The following is a 25448-nucleotide window of genomic DNA, read 5'->3' on the forward strand; positions in this document are numbered from 1 at the left end:
CTCTTCTAAAACCTTGCACATTATTCAGAGCTCTCAAGTCAGCATGGGGGATCCTGTGTCTAAGGGACCAGTAAGCACTATGGGACTCATTACCTCGACTAAAATGGAAGATGCCTCTATCAATCTGAAAAACACAGCACTCCAGTCCCAACACCTACTAGTCCTGTTAGGCACGTTTTTTGACTTGTATATTTTTATAAACAATATGGAAATACACTAAAGGACCAGTTCTGACTGATTAAAAGGCAGGTAGAAGACTTTTATGATGAATATGTTTTGATAGATTAAATTAATCTCGCATGTAGGATTTCTTTTTACCCACCCAAATTTCACTATTGTCAGAATCAGATGTTCTGTTCATCTGTAGGCCAGGAGTAGTAACAAAGGTGCTGATAGAAACTACTGTAGAGCAATTGACAAACTTGAACAGAGTATATGCCCACCAGATGTCACAAAAAGAAAATCATGTTCCTACTAATGCCACTGCTAATGCAACTCCCATGTCTACAATACATCAGCTTTACCTTCCTATTAATAATGGTCAAGTGGCTGCTCCACTTTCTAATGTAATGGCCATGGCTCCAGACTCGTTCATATCTATTAGGACTTCATAACTTCCCCCAGACCCAAATCTCAGCATAGTATAGGACAGACACAGACGATAATTTCAACTTAGTTCTGGCTTCTACTGTGCTGCCTATTTCCATCTCTGATTCTGGCCAAAACATCTTCTGCACATGCCAGCCATTGTTCCTGGTTTGAAACTAGCCAACCCATGACATCTGTATAGTTGTAATCTACGACTCTTAAGAGCCAGCTATCTGAGACAGAACAGTATCTCATAAGGAATGATAGTCTTTTCAAGGAACTTGATACAGTTACAGACCCAACAACTAATCCTGACTTGCCATTCGCTGCCAAACCGCTTCCTGTCTCAAGCTCCAAACTTAGTGATGGACAGTTCCTTGACATACCAGTGTCTGATTTTAATTTGGAACTGACTACACCAATCGTACCTTTTGTCTACTGAAACCAAACACTCATGCAAACCAGCAATCTGTGACTAAAGAACATGCAATAAAGAACGGTCTGTCTGTAGAAGCAGAAAATGACCTAAATTCAAAATCTGTGTTTGAAGATTACCTGGCAGATGCATCAAATAAAATAGCTCCCAGTAAAATAGCGAACCGGTAAAACAGGCCGTTACCGAACGCAAAACCTGAAATCCCAATGCATCAACCCCAAATCCGAAAAAATTAAAGAATCGCAAAATAACCCCCGCGGTAAATTACCGAATCGCAAATTAGCTAATCGGTAATATCGGGAATGAAATCAGCCCCCAGATAACCGAATCGCTATTAAAAAGTCGCAACGATATGCACCAAAAATCGCAAATAACGAAAATGCACCAAATTGCTATTTAGCATGAGTAAAATAAGGGGAATTTCAACCAGGAGGTAAAGTTGGTGGAAGGAATAAAAAAAAACAAAAAAAAACAGACTTGTGTATACAATCAGAAACCCTTCAATTATGCCTCTGGATACCCTGTATGTTTTCCAAAATGGCTGCCCTCTACGTGCTTGCTAGGAGGATGAGAATCAACGCTGCTGCACAGTGCAGGAGGAGGATCCAGGACAGGGTTTTCAGGCTGCGCATCACATTGCTGGGCAAGACAGAGGAACTAATCTATGACAAGTACAGACTGAATCGGGCAATGATCATGCACCTCATTGCTGACCTGGAACCACTACTGCGGCACCAGACCCGTAGGACCAACGCCATCCCTGCCCACGTCCAGGTCCTATGCAGCCTGCTGTCTTCTGGAAGCTTCCAGGGGGTCGTAGCAGAAGCCGGAGGTGTGTCGCAAAGCTCACTTTCACACTTCTTCCACAAATTCCTAGATGCCATGCTGACATTGATTCATAACCACATCACCTTCCCCACTACCCCACAGCAGTTGAACTACACCAAACAGGACTTCTACCAGGTGGCACAATTTCCCCATGTGATAGGATTAGTTGACTGCACGCATGCCCCCGTCTGTCACCCCTCAGCCAACGAATACATCTTCCGCAACCGGAAGTCCTATCACTCCATTAACGTGCAGGTCGTGTGCAATACCAAGCACATCATAACGGACATTGTAGCACAATTTCCTGGAAGCACACACGACGCGTACATATTCCGACACAGTGGCATCCACAGGAGTCTGCACAATGGTGAATTTGGAGAGGGACACCTACTAGGTACATACTAATGCCTCATCATTAACTCCATCCTCACATATGTAATTGTATTCATGCTGCTAACCCTTTGCTCCCCACCCTGCAGGTGACAGCGCCTACGCCTTGCGTGAATATCTCCTCACTCCCTACCTCAACCCTGCAACACCTCAGGAGCAGCGCTACAACGCAGCACATATCAGTACCAGGAAAGTAGTAGAGCGAACCTTTGGTATCCTTGCTTCCGGATCCTACACAAGGCAGGAGGTGCCTTGCAGTATAACCCGGTGACCTGCTGCTGGATAATAGCGGTGTGTGCCATGCTGCACAACATTGCCACAAGAAGGGGGATACCAATAGAGGTGGACGGAGATGACGACTTTCGTGCACAGTAACCCCCCCCCAACACCAACAGGCACACGTGCCTAACACAGCTGAAGGTCAAAGGAGGCGACATACATCACACGACATCACTTCTGAGACAGGTAAGAATGAGCCATCACAACATAATCTGGTGTGCAAATGTTTAATGCACATGAGCACTTGTCAGGTGAAAATAAATGAAACGTCTACATGACGCAGCCTAAAAACATAGGTGAGGATACATGTCCGTTGTCATCACTGGAGTATCTTGTAGTAGTGTAGGTGGCCCATGGTTATATCACCATGGCCAAGGACCCTATGGGAAATGGCTATTTGCGCCTCCCACGTACCCCCAGCCTCCTGTCGCGTGACTCCTCCACATTACCACGATGTGCGTCAGTAGCTGTGGAGCTGCACAAACTGCGCCTCCTCTCGCTGTCCTCCGGCACAGAGACGCTGCTGACGTTTGATGCAGCCTCACTCTCCTCCTCCTCTCCCAAATTGCTGGCACTAAAAGTCCCAGAATGCAGATGCTCCACTGCAGTGGTCACTTGGCCCAAGGCCTTTGCCATATCTCCACAGTAATGGCCCAGGCCGACCTGCAGGGACACAGATCTCCGTGACAGTACAGCTGTGCTGGTGCAGAGCTTTGTGATGGCCCTAATGGAGGCATTGGAACGGAGCAAGTTCTGGCGATGCCTCCTTCGCTCGCTCTGTTGCCCAGCAATGACGGCACGTGTGAGCTCCTGTAGGCACAGTTTTATGTCTCTGTTACCCTCAGCAACGGCTGTGGTCATCTCACGCACAGCGTCTGTCATGGTGCCCATTTGGTATGCCAATGTTGCCATGTTTATGTTGATAGCACCCATGTGTCTCCCCTGCAGGCGCTGAACCCGCAGCATCCGTGACTCAGCCACACCGTAGCTGTGTGTTGGCTCCTCAGATCTCTCTGCAGCTCTTCCCAGGGGCCTGCCCCGCTGTCGGACTCGGACACGTGCTGGTGTTTGAGCTGGCGGAGTGACAACTGACTGCTGTGGAACATTTGTGGCTGCTGGCCTCTGCTCCATCTTCATCACCTGCAGGTAGGGGACATTTGCCCTGCGGCATGGTGGTGTTGTCCACGGTGGTGGTGATGGTGGTTTTGTCCGCGCTAGTGGTGGTGGAGATGGTGGTGATGGTGGTGGTGGTGATGGTGTTGGTGGTGTCGTGGGATAACGTCCCTGCGGACTCTCTGTATCGGTCCCTGCCGGGGTTTCTGAGATTATGAGGCGTCCGCTGTCATCTGAATCCAGGGGTGATGCATCTGTGTGTGAAACAGTGCATTGTTATTATTATGTCTGGATGTATATATGTTGCATACTTTCAACTACATAGATGACATATTTGGACTGACTATTGGCCCTGTGCTGCTGGTCTCATTTAATTAACATTGGGAATCATACATGCATACTTTGTTGATATGACTACAACTCCCATGATGCAACACTTTGTTGAGGGTATATGCGTTAGGCACTACTACATGTGCACTGTGATTGGCCTGGGGGAATGGGCAGGTGTAGACAACACACTGCGTATCTGCACTGGCATGCATCTTACCGTGTTCTCCTGCCACAGTGCCGGAAGTGTCCAATTGGGTGACCCCCACAACTGCTTCAGGCTCAATGGTACCCTCAACGAGGTCCTCAAGGGCTGTGTTGGGTGTGACATTGGATGTTCCTCCTCCTGTGCCAGCTGCATCCTTCACCCTTTCTGCAATCCTCTCCTTCGCCCTTTTCCTGAGGTCATACCACCTCTTTTTGAGGTTGTCTATGCTGCGGTGGTGACTTCTACAGCATTTACCCTCTCCTTGATGCACAGCCAGATCTTGCGCTTCTCCGCCTCAGGCACCTTTAGGGACAGCTTCCCAAACAGCCTGTCACGTTTGCTACTCACCCCCTCGATTAGAAGTTCAAGTTCTTTGTCAGAAAACATCCTCTTCCTCTTTCTGGGCGTGTCCTTGTTCTGGGGTGCATCCTTCTCCATCCTGGAATGCAGTGGAATAGCTGGTTTGTGGTATCTCTGTTTCTCTCCTCAGCTCCTGTGCTCTGCCTCCTCCTCTGAGCTCCTCAGGGCACTGAATGAAGCACGGGCTGGGAGACTTCCTGGTTATGATGTCATCAACCTGCTTCCAACGCGACCTTTTTTTGCGAATTCGCTCATACCGAAATCGCAAATAACGATTCGGTATTTGCTATTCTTTATTTTGGACTCTCGCTATTGTGGTTTCAGTATATTTTACCGATTTTTAGCGATTCGGTATTAAATACCGAATCTGTTGATGCATCGCGGAATGCAAGTCCTTATTTGCGATTCCTTATTTTTCGCAAATAAGGACTTGTGTTACCGAATTATGATGCATATGCCCATACATGATTGTAATCTGTATTGCATTGCAAGAGGTCTTCTTTGATTGAAAAACTAGAGCTGAGATTTCAATGAAGAAGGAACATACAGACAATCAACACTGGTGTAACAAAACTTGAGCCTCCCGCAAGGTACTTGGAGGGGCCCTCTCTGGACTCTATTGGGAGCTCGCTGGGCAGAGTACTGTGCGGAGGGGGTCCTGGAGCTTGGGGGCACCAGCACTGCGGGCACTGCGGGGGTCTGTGTAGAGCCACTGCCGAATCAAGTGATTCCTGTTCTGTTCCTTCCTGAAGAGCAGTCTTCAAGTATTGATGAAGCTGTTCAGCTACATGTAGTAGTAGGAAGGCTTTGCAAAGAAACCATTATTGATGCCATGAATACTCCACAGAGCACTAGTAAAGCTGAAATCTCTGTCTTGTCTAAAGACAATGCTAAAGACTGAGCTTGTGGGTCTTCTATGTATTTAGCCGTCTGTCTAGCTCCAACAGGTTTTATCACAGACTCACTGAAGTCAAAGTCTGAAGAAAAGAGTGATTTTATTTTAATGTTTACTTTAAGAAAGTCAGTTAACATGACCTCACAAGTCTCTCTTCTTCAAGCACCTCAGATCACAATCAATGACAATACTGAGGTAGAAACACAACTACCCTGCTTGCTTACAAGAAGTACAGAGCTGGCTACCACTGATGCACCTATTGTTTTGCGAAGCTAGAATCTATCCTCTATTGAAACGATATTCTAAATTCTGCAGCCCTTAACCCAAATCCAGACCTGTTTATAACAGAATCAAAGGAATCTGAATCAGTTCCTCTGTCTCAACTTCAAATATCAGTCAAGTTATCAAAGGAAGAAACAACAGGACCCATTAAGGTATCACAATTTGTTTGCTCCTTGTATGGCTCATAGATGGTAGGACAGTCAACAGGTTTACCAAGATTAGTACTGGATTATTTTGTTGTCTTCAACCTACCTCACTCAAATAATTGGCTTGGCTTCCTGACACAGGGCTTTGGAGGGAGGATTCTGTTATTTCATCATCTTGCTCCTGGAGGGTGCTGTGCATCGACTGACTGAAGCCTAGAGATCACTACTAAGACTCATTCAAAGTCCTTCGGCCCGCATCCCATTTCAGCCTTGGACATATTGGAAATCTTATGTTTGGGTTACTTATCCCAGAATGCACTGTCAAATATTCACAGATTTGAGCACCACTTGGTTGCGATGAATGGTAGTAATACAGCAGTTCCTTAGCAATGTATTCTTTCCTACAACACTTGTGAAAAATTGCAATTTCTCACACCTGAGAATGGTCTTGTGCAGGCCAGATATGTGACTCACCCCTGAACTTTCTGCTGCCTAGTCAAGTCAAGTCAAGTCGGAATTTATATAGCGCACTACATACCCAGAGGGTCTCAAGGCGCTTGAGGAAGGGGGTAGGTTTATTTATCGAATATCCAGGTTTTAAGCTGTTTTCTGAAGGCTAGGTGGTTTTGAGTAAGGCGTAGGTGGGTGGGAAGGGAGTTCCAGGTCTTGGCCGCTAAGTAGGAGAAGGATCTTCCCCCCATGGTGGCTTTGTGGATGCGCGGCACAGTGGCGAGGGCTTGGTTGGACGAACGCAGCTGGCGGGTGGGGGTGTAAAAGGAAAGGCGCGTGTTGAGGCAATCAGGTCCAAGTTCGTATAGGGCTTTGTGTGCGTGGGTAAGTAGACGGAACGTTATCCTCTTGTTGACGGGGAGCCAGTGGAGGTCTTTCAGGTGACCGGAAATGTGGTCTGTGCGGGGAATGTCTAGTATGAGTCTGGCTGAAGCATTTTGGATGCGTTGGAGTTTTTTCTGCAGTTTTGCAGTGGTACCGGCGTAAAGGGTGTTTCCGTAGTCCAGACGGCTTGTAACCAGTGCGTGGGTGACCGTTTTTCTTGTTTCGGTGGGGATCCAGCGAAATGTTTTTTTGAGCATGCGTAGGATGTTGAAGCATGATGATGAGACGGCGTTGACTTGTTTGGTCATCGAGAGTGAGGAGTCCAGGATGATGCCTAGGTTCTGTGCGTGATCCGTTGGTATGGGGGCTTTTCCTAGTGCCGTTGGCCACCAAGAGTCGTCCCAGGCGGAAGGGGGTGCGCCTAAGATAAGGACTTCAGTTTTGTACGAGTTTAGTTTCAGACGGCTGTGCTTCATCCACTCGGCTACTTCTTTCATCCCTTCATGTAGGTTGGTTTTGGCGGAGATTGGGTCTTTGGTAAGTGAGAGGATCAGCTGAGTGTCATCAGCGTAGGAGATGATGTTGAGGTTGTGTTGACGTGCGATGGTTGCGAGGGGGCTCATGTAGACGTTGAAGAGGGTGGGGCTGAGTGATGATCCTTGCGGGATGCCGCAGGTGACTTCGGTGGCCTCTGACTTAAAAGGGGGAGGCGGACTCTCTGAGTTCTTCCAGCGAGGAACGAGATGATCCAGTCTAATGCTTTTCCTTGAATTCCGATGTCTCTGAGGCGTTGTATCAGGGTTTTATGGCAGACTGTGTCGAAGGCTGCAGAGAGGTCAAGGAGGATGAGGGCGACTGTTTCTCCGTTGTCCAGTAGTGTTCGAATGTCGTCTGTTGCTGCGATGAGGGCGGTCTCGGTGCTGTGTTTGGCTCGGAATCCAGACTGAGAGGAGTCGAGTGATTTGTTGGTTTCGAGGAAGGCGGCGAGCTGATTGTTGATGGCTTTCTCAATGACTTTGGCAGGGAATGGGAGGAGCGAGATGGGGCGGTAATTTTTGAGTTTGGTGGGGTCAGCTGTGGGCTTTTTCAGAAGGGCGCTGAGTTCGGCGTGTTTCCAGCTTTCTGGGAATGTGGCGGAGTTCAGGGAGCAGTTGATGACGTCTCGGAGATGGGGTGCGATAATGGAGTTTGCTTTGTTGAAGATGTGATGGGGGCATGGGTCTGTAGGGGATCCTGAGTGGATGGAGTTCATTAGGCGGATGGTGTCTTCTGTGGTGATTGGATTCCAGTCGAAAAGGTTATTCGGAGGAGTTACAGGTTCGGAGGTAAGTGAGGTTGACTGGTTTACGGGTTGGTTGTCAAAGCTGTTATGAATGTCGGCGATTTTGTCATGGAAGAATGAGGCTAGGGAGTCGCAGAGGACTTGAGAGGGGGTGATGTCGTTTGAGCTGGCGGTGGGGTTGGAGAATTCTTTGATGATGTTGAAAAGTTCTTTGCTGTTGCGGGCGTTGTTGTCTAGTCGGTCTTTGAGTGATGATTTCTTGGCTGTCCGGATTAGTTGGTGATGTTTGCGGGTTGCGTTTTTGAAGGCGGCTTGGGTGATAGTGTTTGGGTCTTTTTTCCAAGTTTTATCGAGGGAACGACAGAGCTTCTTGGATTTTTTAAGGTCATCGTTGAACCAGGGGGCGTTCTTGCTGCCTTGTTTGATTTGATGTTTTTTCAAGGGAGCTAGTTTGTCGGCGGTTTGGGTTAACCATTGTGTGAAGTTGATGGCGGCTTGGTTAGGGTTAGAGTTGAGTAGGCCGGGGGTTTTTGAAGAAGCGATGTGGAGATCTGGTCGATGGTGATTTTGTTCCAATTTCTTCGCAGAGTTGGTTGAGGGAGGTTTGGTGTAGGTCTTAATGCAGCTGAATTTGCAGGAGTGGCAGGTGAAGGGTCCGTGGGTGTGTCCTGGTGCTGCTTGGGCGCAGTTAGGGAATCGGCCGGGGTTAAGTGCTAAGAGGGTGGAGGCGTTGTATGTAATGCGGTTGGGGTGGGTGGTACGGGAGCCAGGGGGTCTGGCGCTGGGCGCGGTCCAGGCACGGACGGGCGTAGACGGGCTTACCTTTGGCACACCTTCGGCGCGGCCGCAGCGCGTGGACGCTGCTCGTTGGGACATCTGCCTTAAATGGATAGTGGAGGGGGCGGAGCATGGGAGGGGCAGCTGGGAGGCGGTCGCGGGGAGGTAGAGGCGGGCCAGGAGAGATGACAACAACAACAAAATGGTGGCTAACAGAGTCAAAACGAAACCGGGGCACAGTCGAAGTAAAGTAGGAGTAACCCTTAACTACCATTTGATGAAACTCCTTGCTCACGCATTGAAGTTTGAATGATTGTGAACCAAACCTCTTGTTGCCTGCTTCCCTGTCCAGTTCCCTGCCTTGCTTCAGCCAGAACCTGGGTACTGCTCCTGTGCAGCTTGCTGCAGATAACTCTATTTCTACCTTTTGTCTAAAGTAAGGTGCATCCCCTGGGCTGCTGCCTCTTTGATTGTTCCTAGTTTGTTCCTTCTGTTGCTGCATATAATTCCCTTTGCTTAATGATTTGTGTGTCATAGGTCTAATATTATTTCCAGTCTCTTCGATTTCCCCCTTGTTTTTGTTCCCTTTCTCAGTGTTTCACTTGCAGACTTAAGTATCCTTGCTGTTCAAGTCTCATGCTTGTTACAGTTCCTAGAATCCTTGTGCTTGATATTCCTGTTTGTTCTCCATTTTTTCCTGTAATGCCCTGCTCCTGACTATTTGCCACAGCTCTTATTTTCCTTTCTAGTGCATGATCAGTAGTCTCCCCTTGGGCTCTGGTAAGTGTGCTATTGTGTCATCACCTGTCTATAAGTTTATTCCTTTTGTACAGGGGTTAGCTTCTGATTTCTAGGATGCAATTTATGCTCCATCCTTTGCTTAGCCTTTGTGCATTAACTGTGACAGTGTGACATTTCTATTTTCTTAAAAATCACCACTGTGTCTCTTGCTGGATCCATAAGAGTTTGTCTCATATTTAAATACAATCCTTATTTATACCCTAGAGTCCACCTACAGAATTATCTCTGTTTTCTCTTTTCTATGGGATTTGCAGGGCGATTATCTGTAAGAGTAATCTGCACAGAGACATTGACATTGTCTGTTGCTATGGGAATTTCTGAGTCTTACCTGTGATTCTTCACATCTGATTTGCTTGCCTTCTCTATTCTGTTCCTGTGCTTTACCCTGTTTGTCTTTGTTCTTTCCTGGTATATGCCTTTGCCTGCTTCTCAGAATCGGTACACTACTTTCGTAGGCAGATATTCCTTAACCTTAAGGTGTTTTCTGCCATGAGTCCTTGACAAAGATGGATGATCTCAACGTTTCCTTTAGATTAGCAATTCCAACGAGGCACAAGTTCTTGTTCCTGCCTGAAGCATTTAAAAGGGGCCATTTCGTGACACACACTACATTGCAATGCAGTTGGAGTTCTTCTATAATTCAACACTCTTGGAAACTATTTTAGTTTTCTCCCTGTTACTCTGCCTTCCTTAATACCTATTTACTTATTCTTTGGGCCCTCATTCTGTTGGAAATACAACTTTTTCTGTTCCTAGAAAGTTTTTAATGCTATCAAGCCTTTTTCTCAAGGAACCATCATTTTTTTCTAGCCGTCATCAATCCTACTGGAAGCAGTTGCCCATGCCTCGTGCAAACCGCAGACAAGACCCAGAACATTCAATCTACCGTGCTAGTCCTGCTGGATCTTACAGCAGCTTTTGATACCCTGTCTCCCTTGACTTTAACATCCAGGTTAAGGGAGGCAGGGGTAGCAGGGCCGGCTCTCAGTCTCCTGAGCTCTTTTCTTCACCAACGAGAGCAGCGTATAACGCTGGGAGACTTCCTCTCCCCTGCAAAGTCTTTGCAATGTGGGGTGCCACAAGGGTCGGCCTTGAGCCCGACCCTGTTCAATATCTATGTGGCCCCCCTTGCAAGACTAGTAAGATCTCAGGGGATGGAGGTAGTGTCGTATGCCGACGACACGCAGATTATGGTGTCCCTGACCCACCCTGTGGATGTCGCCGCGTCCAACTTTAGGTCCTGCATGCAACTTGTTGCAGAGTGGATGATTTTCAACTCCCTAAAGTTGAACGGCGACAAGACTGAAGTCCTGGTCTTTGGTAAAGACCAGGGCCTGTGGTCAGGTGAGTGGTGGCCTTCATCTCTGGGCATCTGCCCCACGCCGACACAATCTGCTAGGAATCTTGGCGTCATTTTTGATACCCGGCTTTCCATGGAACTCCAGGTCAATAGGACCGTGGCCACCTGTTGGGGTGTCATTAGGTCTCTTAAAAGAATTGTCCATTATCTTTCCCCTCAGGCACGCAAGCAGGTTGTTATCGCCCTTGTTGGTTCACGGCTTGATTATTGCAACTCACTCTATGCCGGGACCAACAAGGGCCTCCTGCAGCGCCTGCAGGTTGTACAGAATGCGGCGGCGCGTTTTGTACTGGCCCTGCCCTGGCTGTCATCTATGACCTTGGCCAGGAAGAGTCTCCATTGGCTCCCTATCTCTTCAAGAGTTTCGTTCAAACTTCTCTGCCTCACGTACCGTGCCCTGATGGCAGGTCCGACTGACACTTTGGGATCCTTGCTCACGAGGTATGTTCCTAACAGATGTCTACGCTCATCAGAGCTAAACCAACTGGTGGTTCCACGCGTTAAGAAGGCTAGATGGGGGAGCAAGGCCTTCTCCATTCTTGCACCCCAGCTATGGAACATACTACCCCTGGAGATCAAATTACAGCCTTCCCTTGATCTCTTCAGGAAAGCGTTGAAGACCTGGTATTTCATTAAAGCATATCAGTAAGCTCCTGTTTTTGACTGCCCCTGCTAGGTTGTTTTGAGTTAGGCGCCTTGACGCCCATTGGGCATAGCTGCGCGGTATAAAAGCCTGTTCATTCATTCATTCATTCTTGTCCAGCCCTTAACAGGGTGCGACGCGACCGGGTTCTTCTGAACATGACCAGTACAGACAAAAATGTGGGTATGGCAGTTGCCTTTCAGCAGCAAGCTCAAGAGGTCACCCGATTGGGAGTTTAAAATGCATTATTGAAGCAGGCCATACATAGCAGAGCGTGTGACTTGCCTTTTGTTAATGCCAGTACTTTTATGGTTTCTCATGATCGGAAAAAAATTAAAGAAAGTTTTAGACAGTCCAATAGTTATTTTCAGTTTTCCAATGATCAGGCCAAAGTGCCAAAGTTGCACATTTAGTTGGATCCCAAATGTGGGCAACTCTGACTTGGGAGACCTCTTTTGTGTCAGCTGAGAATCCCAGTCTAGATAATTATGCAAATTTGTTGGCACTTATAAAAAAGGATGTTTGAGAGACCTGACTGAGAACCTTCCACTGAAGAAGCCCTCTGCAACATCACCCAAGTGAATTGAGATGTAATCATCTATATAACCAAATCAAATTCTGTAAATTGGCTGCAGAGACTTCTTGGGTAGAAAGAACCAAGATGACGTTCTTTCTTAGAAGAAAAAGAGAAGAGAAGAAATTGTAGATGGGTTGCTTGGTCCAATTGACCAAATACTTTAAAGTAATTGATTGAGTCAACCCTCCTACTTCATCAGTTGCTGAAAAGAAGGGAAGAGAGATGAAAGGCAAGGTCATCTGCAGTTAGTCAAACCCCTCGTATCGGCCTACCTAAATGGTATGCAAGTTTGCAGGAGTCTTCTTCTGATCTTCAGGAGGAGCCAATGCAGATTGCTACAACCAGAGGCTTATTACCCGAGTTGAAAAAGGATTGGGGAAGAAGGGCAAGCCTGTGCATGTATTGTGGAGTCTCTGGGCACTTAGTTCGAGATTGTCCGTTACACCTGCCAAGTGTTCGGGAAAGATATCAGTCCATCTTCTCTGAGGGCGGAATTGATGGGTATTAGCAAGGCCCCTCTAGTCAAATCAACCAATACCATGGAAGTTGGCTCCAAGTTCCTCCTAAATGTCCACTTGAGGAATGAAAGAGGTCTTTCTTGAAATATCAGCTTCAGTTCGCTTATATTATGGACCCTGTGGATTGTAGATAGACCATAGACCATGCTTGGGCCAAGAAATCATCTATTCCTGTGCCAGAGAAAGTGGCTCCTGAACAAATCCACACAGAACATGGCTCCCCTTTATCTTCTGTATTGGTCACCAACATAACTTTTAGTTGACTATGATTATAGTTCGCAAAACTAAACCTTGTGATTTGATTTGATATCATCTTCTAATTATGCTGTTATCCTGGGTTAGCTTGGTTGATTAGGCATGCCATTATAATAATTGGCCTACTCATGTAGTATCACTGACTTCCAAGTTTTATCCCCAAATTTTTTTTTTCCGGGGATATTGATCTCCACATGAACAACCTACAAATTCCAAAGTATGCCCTTGCACTGTTGGTTGCCTTTCTTTAATACCAGACAACTACAAGTAATCATGGATGTTTTCATTAAATCAACTAAGTTGATACTTTCTCCTCACATGGAGTTCAACTGTTCAATTCTAACCACACCAGGGGCCCTTATACCATGTAGCAAAGTGTATTCCTTATCTGAACAAGAAAAAAATATTTTTAAAACAATATATTGAAAACGTTTTACAGTATGATTTTACTGTATGATCAACTTCGCTAGATGAAGCTTCACTATTTTTCATGTAAAAAAAGGCAGGAGACTTAAGACCTTGTATTGACTACTAAATATTAAATAAAGTCACTATTAAGGATCACTATCCTCTTCCCTCATGATCAATGATATCTTGGAAGTTGTCAGAGGAGCCACTGATTTTACTAAATTGGTTCTCTGGGGGGCTATACCATCTGTTATGGATAACTGAAGGAGATGAGTGGAAGACAGCCTTCCAGACACCCTTTGGCCACTTTGAATACTGAGTCAGGCACTTTTGCCTTTTTTTAATGTCCCAAAATCCAATCAATCCAACCTTTTTGGACATCCTTCACCAGTCAGTGATCATTTACTTGCAGAACATCATGAATTTCTCTAGAAACCTTCTGGAATGTCTCTTTTGACCTTTCCAGATTATAACAAAATCAACTGTCATGCAAACCTGAAAATTGTGACTTTGGAAATGACTATGTTGAGTTTCAGGTATACTAAATTTCAGCAAAAGGATTGGCTATGGATCCAAAGAAAGTCTTTCCTATCCTACATTGGCCATCTCCAGCTACCTTAAAATAGACCGAATGTTAACTGGGGCTGGCAATGTTTTTAATCAACAGTTTGTGAAGGAATTTGCCCAAAGGACTAGTTTTATCTCCAAACCTTGAAAATTAAGAGTCTTTTAATGGGTTTGTTTTGGAGTCTGGAAGCAGAAAATGCCTTTTAATAATTAAAGCAAGCTTTTACTTAAAGCCTAATACTTCAGCGCCCTACTCCTACAACAAAGGTCATAAGAGAGACTGATGCTTCGGGAAGGACACCAGTAGATGTTTTATTGCAGACTCAGGCATAATGTAATATGGACATTTGGTATTCTATTTGTCTTACATCCTAAATCCCTGTTGACAAAACTATTCTGTCCTGGAAAAGTAACTTTCACCCATGAGGAAGGCTTGTGAGGAATGGAGACCTAGTTTGACCAGTGAACCTTTTGAAATGAGAAATGACCACCGGAGCGGAATCTCCAATTCCTCCAAAATATGCAATGCAAGGATAGCCAAGAGGCCTGTTGGGCTTCTTTGTTCCTATAGTTTGACTTCTATTCTTGCTCCCATAGTTTGACCTATATTCCAGGATCGCATAACTTCAATGCAGATGCCTTGCCATGTAAGAATTTAACAGATTCAGAGCCTATGCGGCAGCGGGCAAGCACTGCTCACTTTGCGAGGCATTCAGTATTCAGTATGGAGTGGAAGCTTTGTGGAAGCTCCACTCACGCTCCGCTGATCTTTTCATTGGCTTGTGTCTTTGTTGTTCCTAAATACTGTCTTTCGATTGGTTTTAGGCTTGTTAGTCCCTCCTTATGATGGCCATGTCGTTATTTGCACCCTTCCATGCCTACTGACCCCTTTACTTTGAGTGTTGCACAGTCTGTTTCATTTAGATTGTGAGCACTATTTTCTTTCTGTGCCTTCCCCCGCCACCCTCCCGCAGTCTGCGCCTTCTCACCCCCTCCCTCCAGCTGTCCATGGTGCGTTTACCCCACCCTCCTCCCTCCCATTGTCCCTGGTGCCTGTACCCCACCCCCTCCCTCCCATTGTCCGTGATGCCTTTACCTCCCCTTCCCTCCCATTGTCTGCGGTGACTTTACTCCACCCCTCTCCCTTCTGTTGTCTGTGGTGTCTTTACCCCCCTACCTCCCATTGTTCATGGTGCCTTTACCTCCCCTTCCCTCCCATTGTCCATGGTGACTTTACCCCACCCCCCTCCCTCACGTTGTTCTTGATGCCTTTACCTCCCCTTCCCTCCCGTTGTGCATGGTGACTTTACCCATCCCCCCTCACATTATCGGTGGTGACTTTACCCCCCTCCTTCCTTTTGTCCGTGGTGACTTTACCCCACCCCCCTCCCTCCCGTTGTCCATGGTGACTTTACCCCACCCCCTCCCTCCTGTTGTTCGTGGTGACTTTACCCCACCCCCTCCCTCCAGTTGTCTGTGGTGACTTTACCCCTTCCCTCCCATTCTGAGTGGTGCCTTTACCCCCCTCCCTCTTGTTGTCCATGGTGCCTTTACCCCACCCCCTCCCTCCCGTTGTCTGTGGTGACTTTACCCCACCCCCCTACCCCCGTTGTTCTTGGTGACTTTACCCCATCCCCTCCCTCCCACTGTCCATGGTGACTTTACCCCCTCCCTCCAGTTCTGAGTGGTGCCTTTACCCCGCCCCACTCCCTCCCGTTGTCCGTGGTGAATTTTCCCCACACCCCTCCCATTGTCTGTGGTGCCTTTACCTCCCCTCCCTTCCCGTTGTCTGTGTTGACTTTACCGCTCCCCCCTCCTCCCGTTGTCGGTGGTGTCTTTACCTCCCATTCTCTCCCGTTGTCGGTGGTGACTTTTCCCCAGCCCCATCCCTCCTGATGTCCATGGTGACTTTACCTCCCTCCCTCCTGTTGTCCAGTTGACTTTACTCCCCCCCATCATTGTCTGCGGTGCCTTGTTAAGCCCTGCAGTAAAGACAGGCAACAGATTGCATGGATAGTTATATATCCAGTGAGGGTCAGCATCCAGTGGCGGGAGGGATTCCCAACCCGAACAAACATGTCACGTTTAAACTACTGCATCCATTTCATAATTATAGGATACTAATGATTGTGCTAATTATCTCATTGTGCTCTGTGGGTATTTTTACCTAATAAGATACGAGACTGCCATCACTAGAGGCTGGCTATGCAAACTCCTGCATGTTTTTCTGTTTGCAGGACTCTTCAGTGCAACTGCAAAAACAACAATTGATGGACAGAACGCAGAACAATGTCATACATTCACCCCAGTGCAGAGATCTGTGCCTAAATCCACCGTTTTTTTGCTCACCATGCCATTCCAGTTTGAACCCAGCCATATGCAAATCAGTCTTGACCCTGTGCCCAATGGGAACAGTTCAGCCCGAACTGTCAGGCCAGGTCCTCCCTGGACTGGAAACAAGCGTCCTAGGACCAGTTTCGGGGTTTAGCCCCTCTTCAGCCAGGATAGCTTGACTCCAGTGGCATGGAGAGCACGGGACCCACGTCTGGGCATACCCGTCCCACTCGGGGTGACAAATGCAAAAACAACATTTGATGGACAGAATGCAGAACAATGTCATTCACTCACCCCAGTACAGAGATCTGGGCCTAAATCCTTTGTTGTTTTGCTCACCATGCCATTCCAGTTTGAACCCAGCCATATGTAAATCAGTCTTGACCCTGTGCCCAGACGTGGGTCCCTTGCTCACTGGTCCACTGGATTCAAGCTAGCCTGGCTGATGAAGGGTAATACCCAGAAACCGGTCCCAGGATGCTTGTTTCAGATCCAGGGAGGACCTGGCTTGGCAGTTTGGTCTGGACTGTTCCCATGAGGCACAGGGTGAAGACTGTACTCTACCCCCTCCCTCCCATTGTCCGTGGTGGCTTTACCCAACCCTCTTACCTCCTGTTGTCCATGGTGACTTTACCCCACCCCCCCTCCCTCCCGTTGTCTGTGATGATTTTACCCCACACCCCCTCCCTCCCATTGTCCGTGGTGACTTTACCCCAACCCCTCCCGCATGTTGTCCATGGTGAATTTTCCCCCTCGCTCCTGTTGTCTGTGGTGCCTTTACCCCACAGGCCTCCCTCCCGTTGTCCATGGTGCCTTTACCCCACTCCCCCTCGCTCCCATTGTCCATAGAGACTCTACACCCTTCCCTCCCACCCATTGTCCATGGTGCCTTTACCTTCCCTTCCCTTCCCTCCTGTTGTTTGTGGTGACTTTACCCCCCTCCCTCCCATGGTCCACAGTGATTTTACCCCACCCCCGTTGTCCATGGTGAATTTATACAACCCCCCTTCCTTACTGTTGTCTGTGGTGACTTTACCCCACCCCCTCCCTCCTGTTGTCCGTGGTGACTTTACCCCCTCCCGTTGTCTGTGGTGACTTTACCTCACCCCACCCCACCTCCCTCCTGTTGTCTGTGGTGACTTTACCCCACCCGTCTCCCTCCTGTTGTCCTGTTGCCACTGGAGTCAAGCTAGCCTGGCTGATGAAGGGTAATACCCAGAAACCGGTCCCAGGATGCTTGTTTCAGATCCAGGGAGGACCTGGCTTGGCAATTTGGTCTGGACTGTTCCCATGAGGCACAGGGTCAAGACTGATTTCCATATGGCTGGGTCTAAACTGGGGTGCGATGGTGAGCAAAAGAACAATGGATTTAACCCAGATCTCTTGACTGGGGGTGAATGTATGATTTATTCAGCATTCCGTCCATTATTTGTTTGCATAGCACTCTTCAGTGCAACAGCATTTCACCAGAGTGTGAAAGTTACACTAATGTAAGCCTATAGTATGACTGGTAGCACACACTGAAATGCTGCCTCGTCTATACATATGTCACTTGCTCGGCGTCCCTTCCTTTATTCTTTAAAATAGCATTAGGCGAGCAGTCTCGAAATGTTACACCACTAAAAATCCACCAAAGGCGAAGACAGTGTTGTGGCTTTATTACCAGCACTAGGTACCACTAGAGTTAAAATGATCAGATCCTGTGTGATTCCTCGAAGTTAAAGCTTACGTTTTAAAAAGATAAAACCATTATAGTTTATTGAAGGAGCTCAGATGCCAAGAGTCGCTCTGGAGCTTCTAGAGAAAAGCGGAGTAATGCAAAGGAAGGTTTACGGAATCCATCCCCACTTTTCTGCTCCTGGTCATTTTTGAGTCTTTAGAAGACTCCTGTTTGAGAATGGTCAATGTTTTTTAGTGAGAACAGTTCGGATACTCCGAGAGGGAAACATGCAGCAATGACGTTGCAGCAGCCAAAATAAGAAGCAAAACTTGCTGGTTAATGACATTCAATGTATTTTGCAAAGGTGACTTAGTTTGGTAAACTTTTTTTTTTGTTTGGAGGGTATGCTTACGGAAAACATAGTCAAATGTAATTTTAAAATCAGCAAGGTGTGTCTCATTTCATGCTAACTTTCAGCTCATCTCTTAATATTGTAGCTAAAGAGATGTGTGCCAGGATACTAAAATAAGGTCCTCTTGACTTCCCCGTTCTGCATTTTCATGCAATTGTCCTCTTAAAGACCACCACCGTCACGTATAAGGTTCTCAGAAAGGCTCCATGAAAATATCTAGTAAAGAAACTACCCATCTCAGAAGCACAACGCTGCACCAGAAACCAGGACATCCCCGGACTGCAAACAAAAACGGCAACAAACAAATAGAAGACAGGCCTTCTCCATCTCTGCCCCTATTCTTGGGAACAAAGACCCTGTTAACATTAGAACTGTCCCAGCCCTCTTCAGAAAACACATCTCCGGGCAATATGGAGGCTTAATTTGCAAAAGAATAAGTGCCATGGCCCAAAGTTTTGCTCAAAAGTCTGCGGCCGTTACTATCAAAGGTTGGTGTACCTGATACCTATGCAGCATTGACTTGATTCCATCTCATGCCTCTTTAATCCATCACTACACACTGCCTCTTTATCTCACTCTAACAGACTATTTTTCATCCCTGCTTTCTTCCTCTATCAGAAATATTCCGTCTTTCTCTTTCCCCTTTATTGTTTTTTTCTCTCTTCCACAGCATAAAAGTTTGTTGAGGAAAAATAATTGCCAATCCCAAGTGTTGGTAGGCCCCACCTGCAACCACCGGCTCAAATTAAGCAGTGAATAAGTCTTGCCACTCAGGAATGCTATTCTCCATTGTAGCAATCTAAAAACACATCTCAGGACTCCCCATGTAAACTGCTTTACAAACACCTATGCATACATTTACATTTCCTGTTGATGTTGGGACATGACTCACTTAGGGGTCGATGCAGTAACCCTTCTCAAGGTTATGTCGATTATACTTATGCATGGGCATGCTGCATTGAAATTAATACAAGAGTGCACACAATTCACAAAGGTAAAATCTATGTGTTTAACTATATTCTTTATATGTGTAATGTACACTAACTCTAGGTACATTATGAAAATGCCATGTCGTGACAGGTATGCAAAAGATGGCAAGCCCAAGGGATTGTCAAAACAAGGCGGCCTGCGCGCAATCTGTCGAAGTATTCAATTTGGGCTCCTGAATTTCTCCACAGTGAGGCTGGGGCATCGGTTGGTTGCCTTCCGTTGAAGTCACGTGAAACCTCTTAGTTAGTACAGCCCTGCTTCTCTCGCGGCCATCAACAGTAGGTATTCAGAATGCTGCTTGTTTGATGACGTCAACTTCAGTTTTCGTTCTTCTCCGACATTCAAAAGTGCCCCTTTAGAGCTGGCTCTTCTTAAGGAAGACAACAGCTCCTCCGCTCTTGATTTACTCTCACCAGGGGTGTACAATTTTTCTTTCCATTAGCCGCCAAATTACCACATGGTGTAGAATTTTAGAGGTGGCTGCATCTGATTATTTGAAGAGTGCTTACACAGTGATACATTTATAGCCACGGAGATCTACCTTGCGATAATATGCTGCATCACTAACTACTTATAAGGTCCCAAAGGCGAGACCGATTGTATTGCAAATGCTTGTTTTATCAGTAAAAGGATCAATCCAGTTGCTTTTCATTTACAGTTACCTTCTTCATGGAAAGGACATCTAACTTTTTTATGTTCTCAGCTAAAAGCATGCATTCCAGATCTATTAATCAGTCTAGTCCTCTTCCTCCAGTGAAAGTAGATGGGTACCCTGAGTATGAATCAGTGATATTGTGATTCACTATATTTCCGAAAACATTTACAATATCTGGTTCATTAGAAAGGCTACCCTTCCAGTGAATTTTACAAGAATTTTTAAGGCAACCGGTGTGCTCCAAGGAGATATACTGTTGTGCCATGGCAAGCAGGCAGACGACACTGTTGGCTTGCAATATCAACCTGCCTAAAGAGAAAGATAGGTGTGCACAAATAGGTGTGTGCTACTCAACTTTGGTCGGATAGCCATGTTGCCTCAAACTGTGGCCATGCTCTTCAGGTGTAGCAGCTCGTTCTAGTAAAAAGAGCAGTGGGTTTCTGTATTCCTTTTATAGCAATCCCTTCCTGAGTTCAGGTGAAGTAACCTCCTGCCCCAAGTCAATATGGATAATCCGAAGGTTTCCTTTGGATTAGACCATTCCAACATGATACAACTTTCTATTCTTGCCTAGATCATATAAAGGGCCACTCATAATACACACTGTGTCGCAATGCAGTCATAGTTCTTCATCAGCTCCACAATCTTAGAAAGTATTCTAGTTTTCTCCCTGTTAAACTGCCTAACATGGGCCCTCATTACGATGGCGAACGGACTTCAATTCGTCCGCCATCGTATTGGATTTTGGACCGGCCACCTATGAGGCGGTTTGCCCACAATCCAAATTGTGATGCGACCGCCACCACGGCGGTTGCATTACCTATATTTTGTATTGTGGCAGGTATGCGGTCAGCAGGCCCCACCACAATACAAAAATAGGGTGCAGACATATCCCTGCACCACCTGCCAGGCACCATGCAGTGCCGGACAAATGGTGCAGAGATATGTAGGGGGCACCATAGGTGCCCCCCAGGGTACATGTCCCTGCCCCAGGGATTAAGGGGGGCCCGCTACAGGCCGCCAAATGCGTTCCCACCAGCCGTATTTGCGGCGGGTTGACTGCTGCAGAAAGACCGGGGGAAAGGGATGAAGAGATTTGCAGTTGGTCCGATGGGCGGTTGGATTTGATCTGCCCATCTGGATCGTGGCGGTTGGTCTTTCCGACCGCCACGCTTCCCCCACCATCATAATATGGCGAGGGGAAAACCGCATTGCAATGGCGGTGGGACTGCCACTGACAGCCTGTTGGTGGCGGTCTCTCAGCCATAATAATCAGGCCCCTAATTCCTCTCTCCTTATTCCTTGGACCTTTCTTCTGTTGGAGACTCTATTTTTCTGCTCCTGGGAGGGTTTTATGCCATCAAGCTTTTTGATCCAAAAAATGTGATATTTTTCAGGCAGTCACCAACTCTTCATACATCATTTTATTAAGTCAAGGGACCGTGGCTACTGGGAGGAGTCGCCAATACTTTAGGCAAGCCAGAGACAAGCCCCAGAAGAGACTCCCTTGCCCAGCCTCTGATTTCCTCATATATCTGCCCCTCGTCCAACCCTTGATATCCCCATATATCTGCACTATATAGTATGAGTAGGCTACTTTTCTCATATACTTTAAGCATGATCTGCAATGAAGTGCCACTATGAGGGAGATTAAATCTAATTAACCCCTTAAGGCACACCGAGGCTCTCTGAAAACCCTTATTCGTTGTTCTACCATCCGTTGTCTTATGATGATCCAACCATCACACATGTAGAGGTATAAATTCACACAAAAATCAGAAGTCCTTTCGACAAATTTGCTAGAAACAAATGAAGGTCAGAAAGTCCCAGACCAATCATAGCTGACCAAATATTGACCACTTGAGTCAAATCATTAACTTTTTTCTCAAGATAGGGGAAAGATATCGAAAAAAGAATCAACAGATACTTGTTAGCCTGCCAAGACAAATTGCTAGATATTATGATCCCCATCACAAGAATCTTTATAATGACCTAAAAATGCAAAGGAGAGCTCAACATCGATTGACTCTACAGAATTTTCTAATTGGATCCAACATGTCTAATTGGCAATGCCAGTACGGCAATCTCCACTGAGAGACATAAGGATTTACTTTTTGAGTAAGTCCTAAAGTTACAGAATTGGTTATTGTGGAGGAAAGCCCTGCCACCAAAGACTGGTCATTTTAAGATAATTTTATTGAAGAAATCTTGAAATATGTCACCACATTGAGATCTTTTGATAAAGCTCACCCTTTTCTTAAAAAAGTGTTCACTAACATGTTTTTTAACAGGCTGGCAGATTAGGGGGGATCAATCTGCTGGTCACAGCTAATTCGACAATCAGTCTCAATTTTACAACGCCTGAGGTCATTCCTGTTTCTGGTACAAAAGGCCCACCTTCCATCCCTGAAGGACAAGATGTGATAGAAAGCAATTTTGAGGCCAACAAGAAATTATATCACCAACATTCAGTGCAGACCAACTAGGGGTGTCGAATTGCAATGTTTTATGAAACATGGTTTCAATTGTCTACAGATCCCTGGATTCTACAGAGCGTTATGTGGTTCTAAATATAGTTGTAGAACATTTCAGTTCAAACTTACTTTTTGCACTCTATATGTTTTTCTCACACAGATACGTATCTAAGTTTACAAGAAATATAAAGATTTACTGGCAGAGGGTGCTATGGAAGAATCCGCTTAGCCTGATCAAATTTGTTAAGTAATATTTTTCTGGTGAAAGAGAAAAACAAGAAACTAAGACCTGCAAAAAACCTTTGTCAATTCAGCCAATTTGTCGTATAACCAAACTTCAAGATGGACTTTTTGACCAGATGGTGCATCTGGACTTTTTAATAATAATAGTCTTTATTTGGATATAAAATAACATCCTTAAAAGAAGTGCCAACAACAATACACATTGTAAGAGCAAAAATAACATCAATGATCAACTTTAAGTGAATAAAAGTTCCCACATTGCGTTGTACAGTTCCCTATTGAACAATCCAAGCGACGTTTAAAAACGACTTTTTTTTTTTTAAAAGAAGATAAAAGATACAGCGTTTGTTATACAGTAATTTACCGTGTTGAACTTGTATGCCCACCCGCCGTTATAAATAATTACAAATGTTAAAAAAGAGATCAGATAAAATAGCAACAGCAGGTCAGTAGCAACGAATCATGATAGTGCAGCAATAAAAAAGTCAATTACAGATGATACAACTTGGTTTAGGCCGCTCCCAACATGAGGGGAGCATGCAAAAAGTTGCGATATGCAAAGCGTATAAACAGTATAAGGCCGATATTTAAAGCCGTGTTTTCTGGGCATAAGGCCGCAATGATTGCCTGTCTGCAGGACCGGATTCCCAACCTATTCCACTCCACTTTCAATTTACGTCTGCGCTGTGCCATGAGTGCTGGGCAAAGACAAACCACGTGCTCCAGAGTTTCGGCCGACCTGCCGCACCCTCTGCACCATATTTCATCTGACGTACGATGCCAGCCTGGCAGATCTTTTAGAAATTGCCAGTCACCAAGTCTGATAGCCATAAAACTGAGTTTTAGGTGCAGGGAGTAGGTGCAGGATAGATAGGTTGCAGGAGCCAACCGCCCGTACGAGTTCATGATGGCAGAGGCGTGTCTACGTTTGGCAAGTTGATTTTTATCCATGATGAGGGAACTTATTCGGATGCTTTTCTTAATGGTGGATTTAAATACTGTCATACTGGGGTTGAGATCCCATAGGTCACCCGCAGAGAGTTCTTGAATGTACTCCTTAAAGAGGCACCCATACCTGCCCCCTGGGTTTTTCACAAAGATATCTTGTCAAACTAGTGACTCCAATGAGCCTATGTCTGCTTGTCTGAATTTGTGGCAGAGATTTAGAAATGTGCCAATGCTGGAGGCTTCATAGTTTAATAAACCAAATTCTAGCCTAATCTGGGCAGCAGAGGCATTTTTGGGCAACCGAAGGACTTTTTTTATAAATTTTATTCACGTGTTGGTTTAAATTCATGTGCATCTGGACTTAATATTTTCAATTTGTTGATTTGTTCAAATTCAACCTAGTCATTTCAAATTTCTCTAGTTTCAATAAAAAAAAAAAACTCTACCTATCTACTCACTTTCTGTCAACCTTTCCTGAGCTCCTTGGTGTTTCACCAGGCTTTTAAGACCGGCCATAGCTCGTCTAAGAGATTTGCGGTTTCATCTTCTAATCTATCTGGATGACATCCTATTGAGTCATCTTCAAACCACAAAACCACAATTTATTTCTGTTAGAAGATGGTTCTGACACTCTGAGCCGCCCAGATTTTTCACTTTTTGAGCACCTATTTTTTGAGCTTTTACTGTGGGAGAGCCTCATAAGTTGGGACTCACCCACAGTGAACTTATGGTGAAAGAGACTGCATATGGATATTACTGGTGTACTCCTAGCTTGACTAGGCCGCTGTGCAGCAGCTGAAGTAAGGAGCACCGGGCTGGTTAAAAGCATACACATGTGGGGGGCGTGGCCTAGCGGGTGAAGATGGTGGACGTAGCTTGTTAGAGCTCCCACCGGCCCGAGATCAATCCGTGAATTTATCCTAGCCCCCGGACCTACCTGGCAGTATACGGGCTCAGCGCTGGTGGCGGATGGTCTGCGGCGCCCTCCGGTGTGCCGAGCGGAGTCCCCAAGCCATCGGGGGTGGACGACGGCGGCGGCAACGTCTTGAGGCCTGGTTCGGCGCGCGAGGCCGGGGCCTCGATTTTGGTGGCGTCCGACCGGGTGGCTGTTGCGCCTGCCCTGGCCCTGGCTTCTGACGCCGCCCTGACCACCTGGACAGACACCGGAGCAGAGGGTTGATGCCCCGCTGTGTCCCTCCCGGCTCCTTGAATAGTAGACTGGGCGCCTTGGACGCCGGGAGACGGCGTTTGCTGGCGCTGGGGCCTTGAGACCGGGGCCTCGATTTTCGCGTCCCCTGGCTGGGGGCAGGATCGCTGGAAGCAGACACGTGTGGCAGAGGGGGCAGCCCGCCTGCAGTCTCGGCGGTGCCACTGATCCCTGCGCTGGATGCCTTTACCCTCTGCCCGGCTGGAGCCCCCCGCAGTGTGTATCTGGAGTCGGTGGCAGGAGTGCTATTGCACTGCAAGTGAGTCTCCTCGGTCCCTGTGTCTGTGCCTGGGGACGGTGACGGTCGGGGAGTGAGGACCCGGTGCGGTGGTGTGTGCGCAGCTTGCTTTGGGGCCCGAGGGCGAATTTGGTGCGGAGGCCACCCTACTACCTGCAGCATGACCAGGGGCGGAGGAGGCAGTGGCCCTGCTAAACAGGGGCCCATAGACAAGTTCACTGGACCGAGTGGAGGTGCCGGAGCATCGGGAGGGAGCCAGAGTGCGGGGCCAGATAATGCGGCGCTTATGGCAGCAATCACCCAGTCCAGGGATATGCTCGACGCCAAGATTGGTGCTGTGGGGCGGACGTGACTTTGCTGCGCCAAGATCTTCGCAACGCGGTGACCCGCATCACGGAGGCGGAATCCAGGCT

This window comes from Lissotriton helveticus, chromosome 2_1 (genome assembly GCF_964261635.1).
Source record: "Lissotriton helveticus chromosome 2_1, aLisHel1.1, whole genome shotgun sequence".
In the NCBI taxonomy this organism is placed as follows: Eukaryota; Metazoa; Chordata; class Amphibia; order Caudata; family Salamandridae; genus Lissotriton; species Lissotriton helveticus.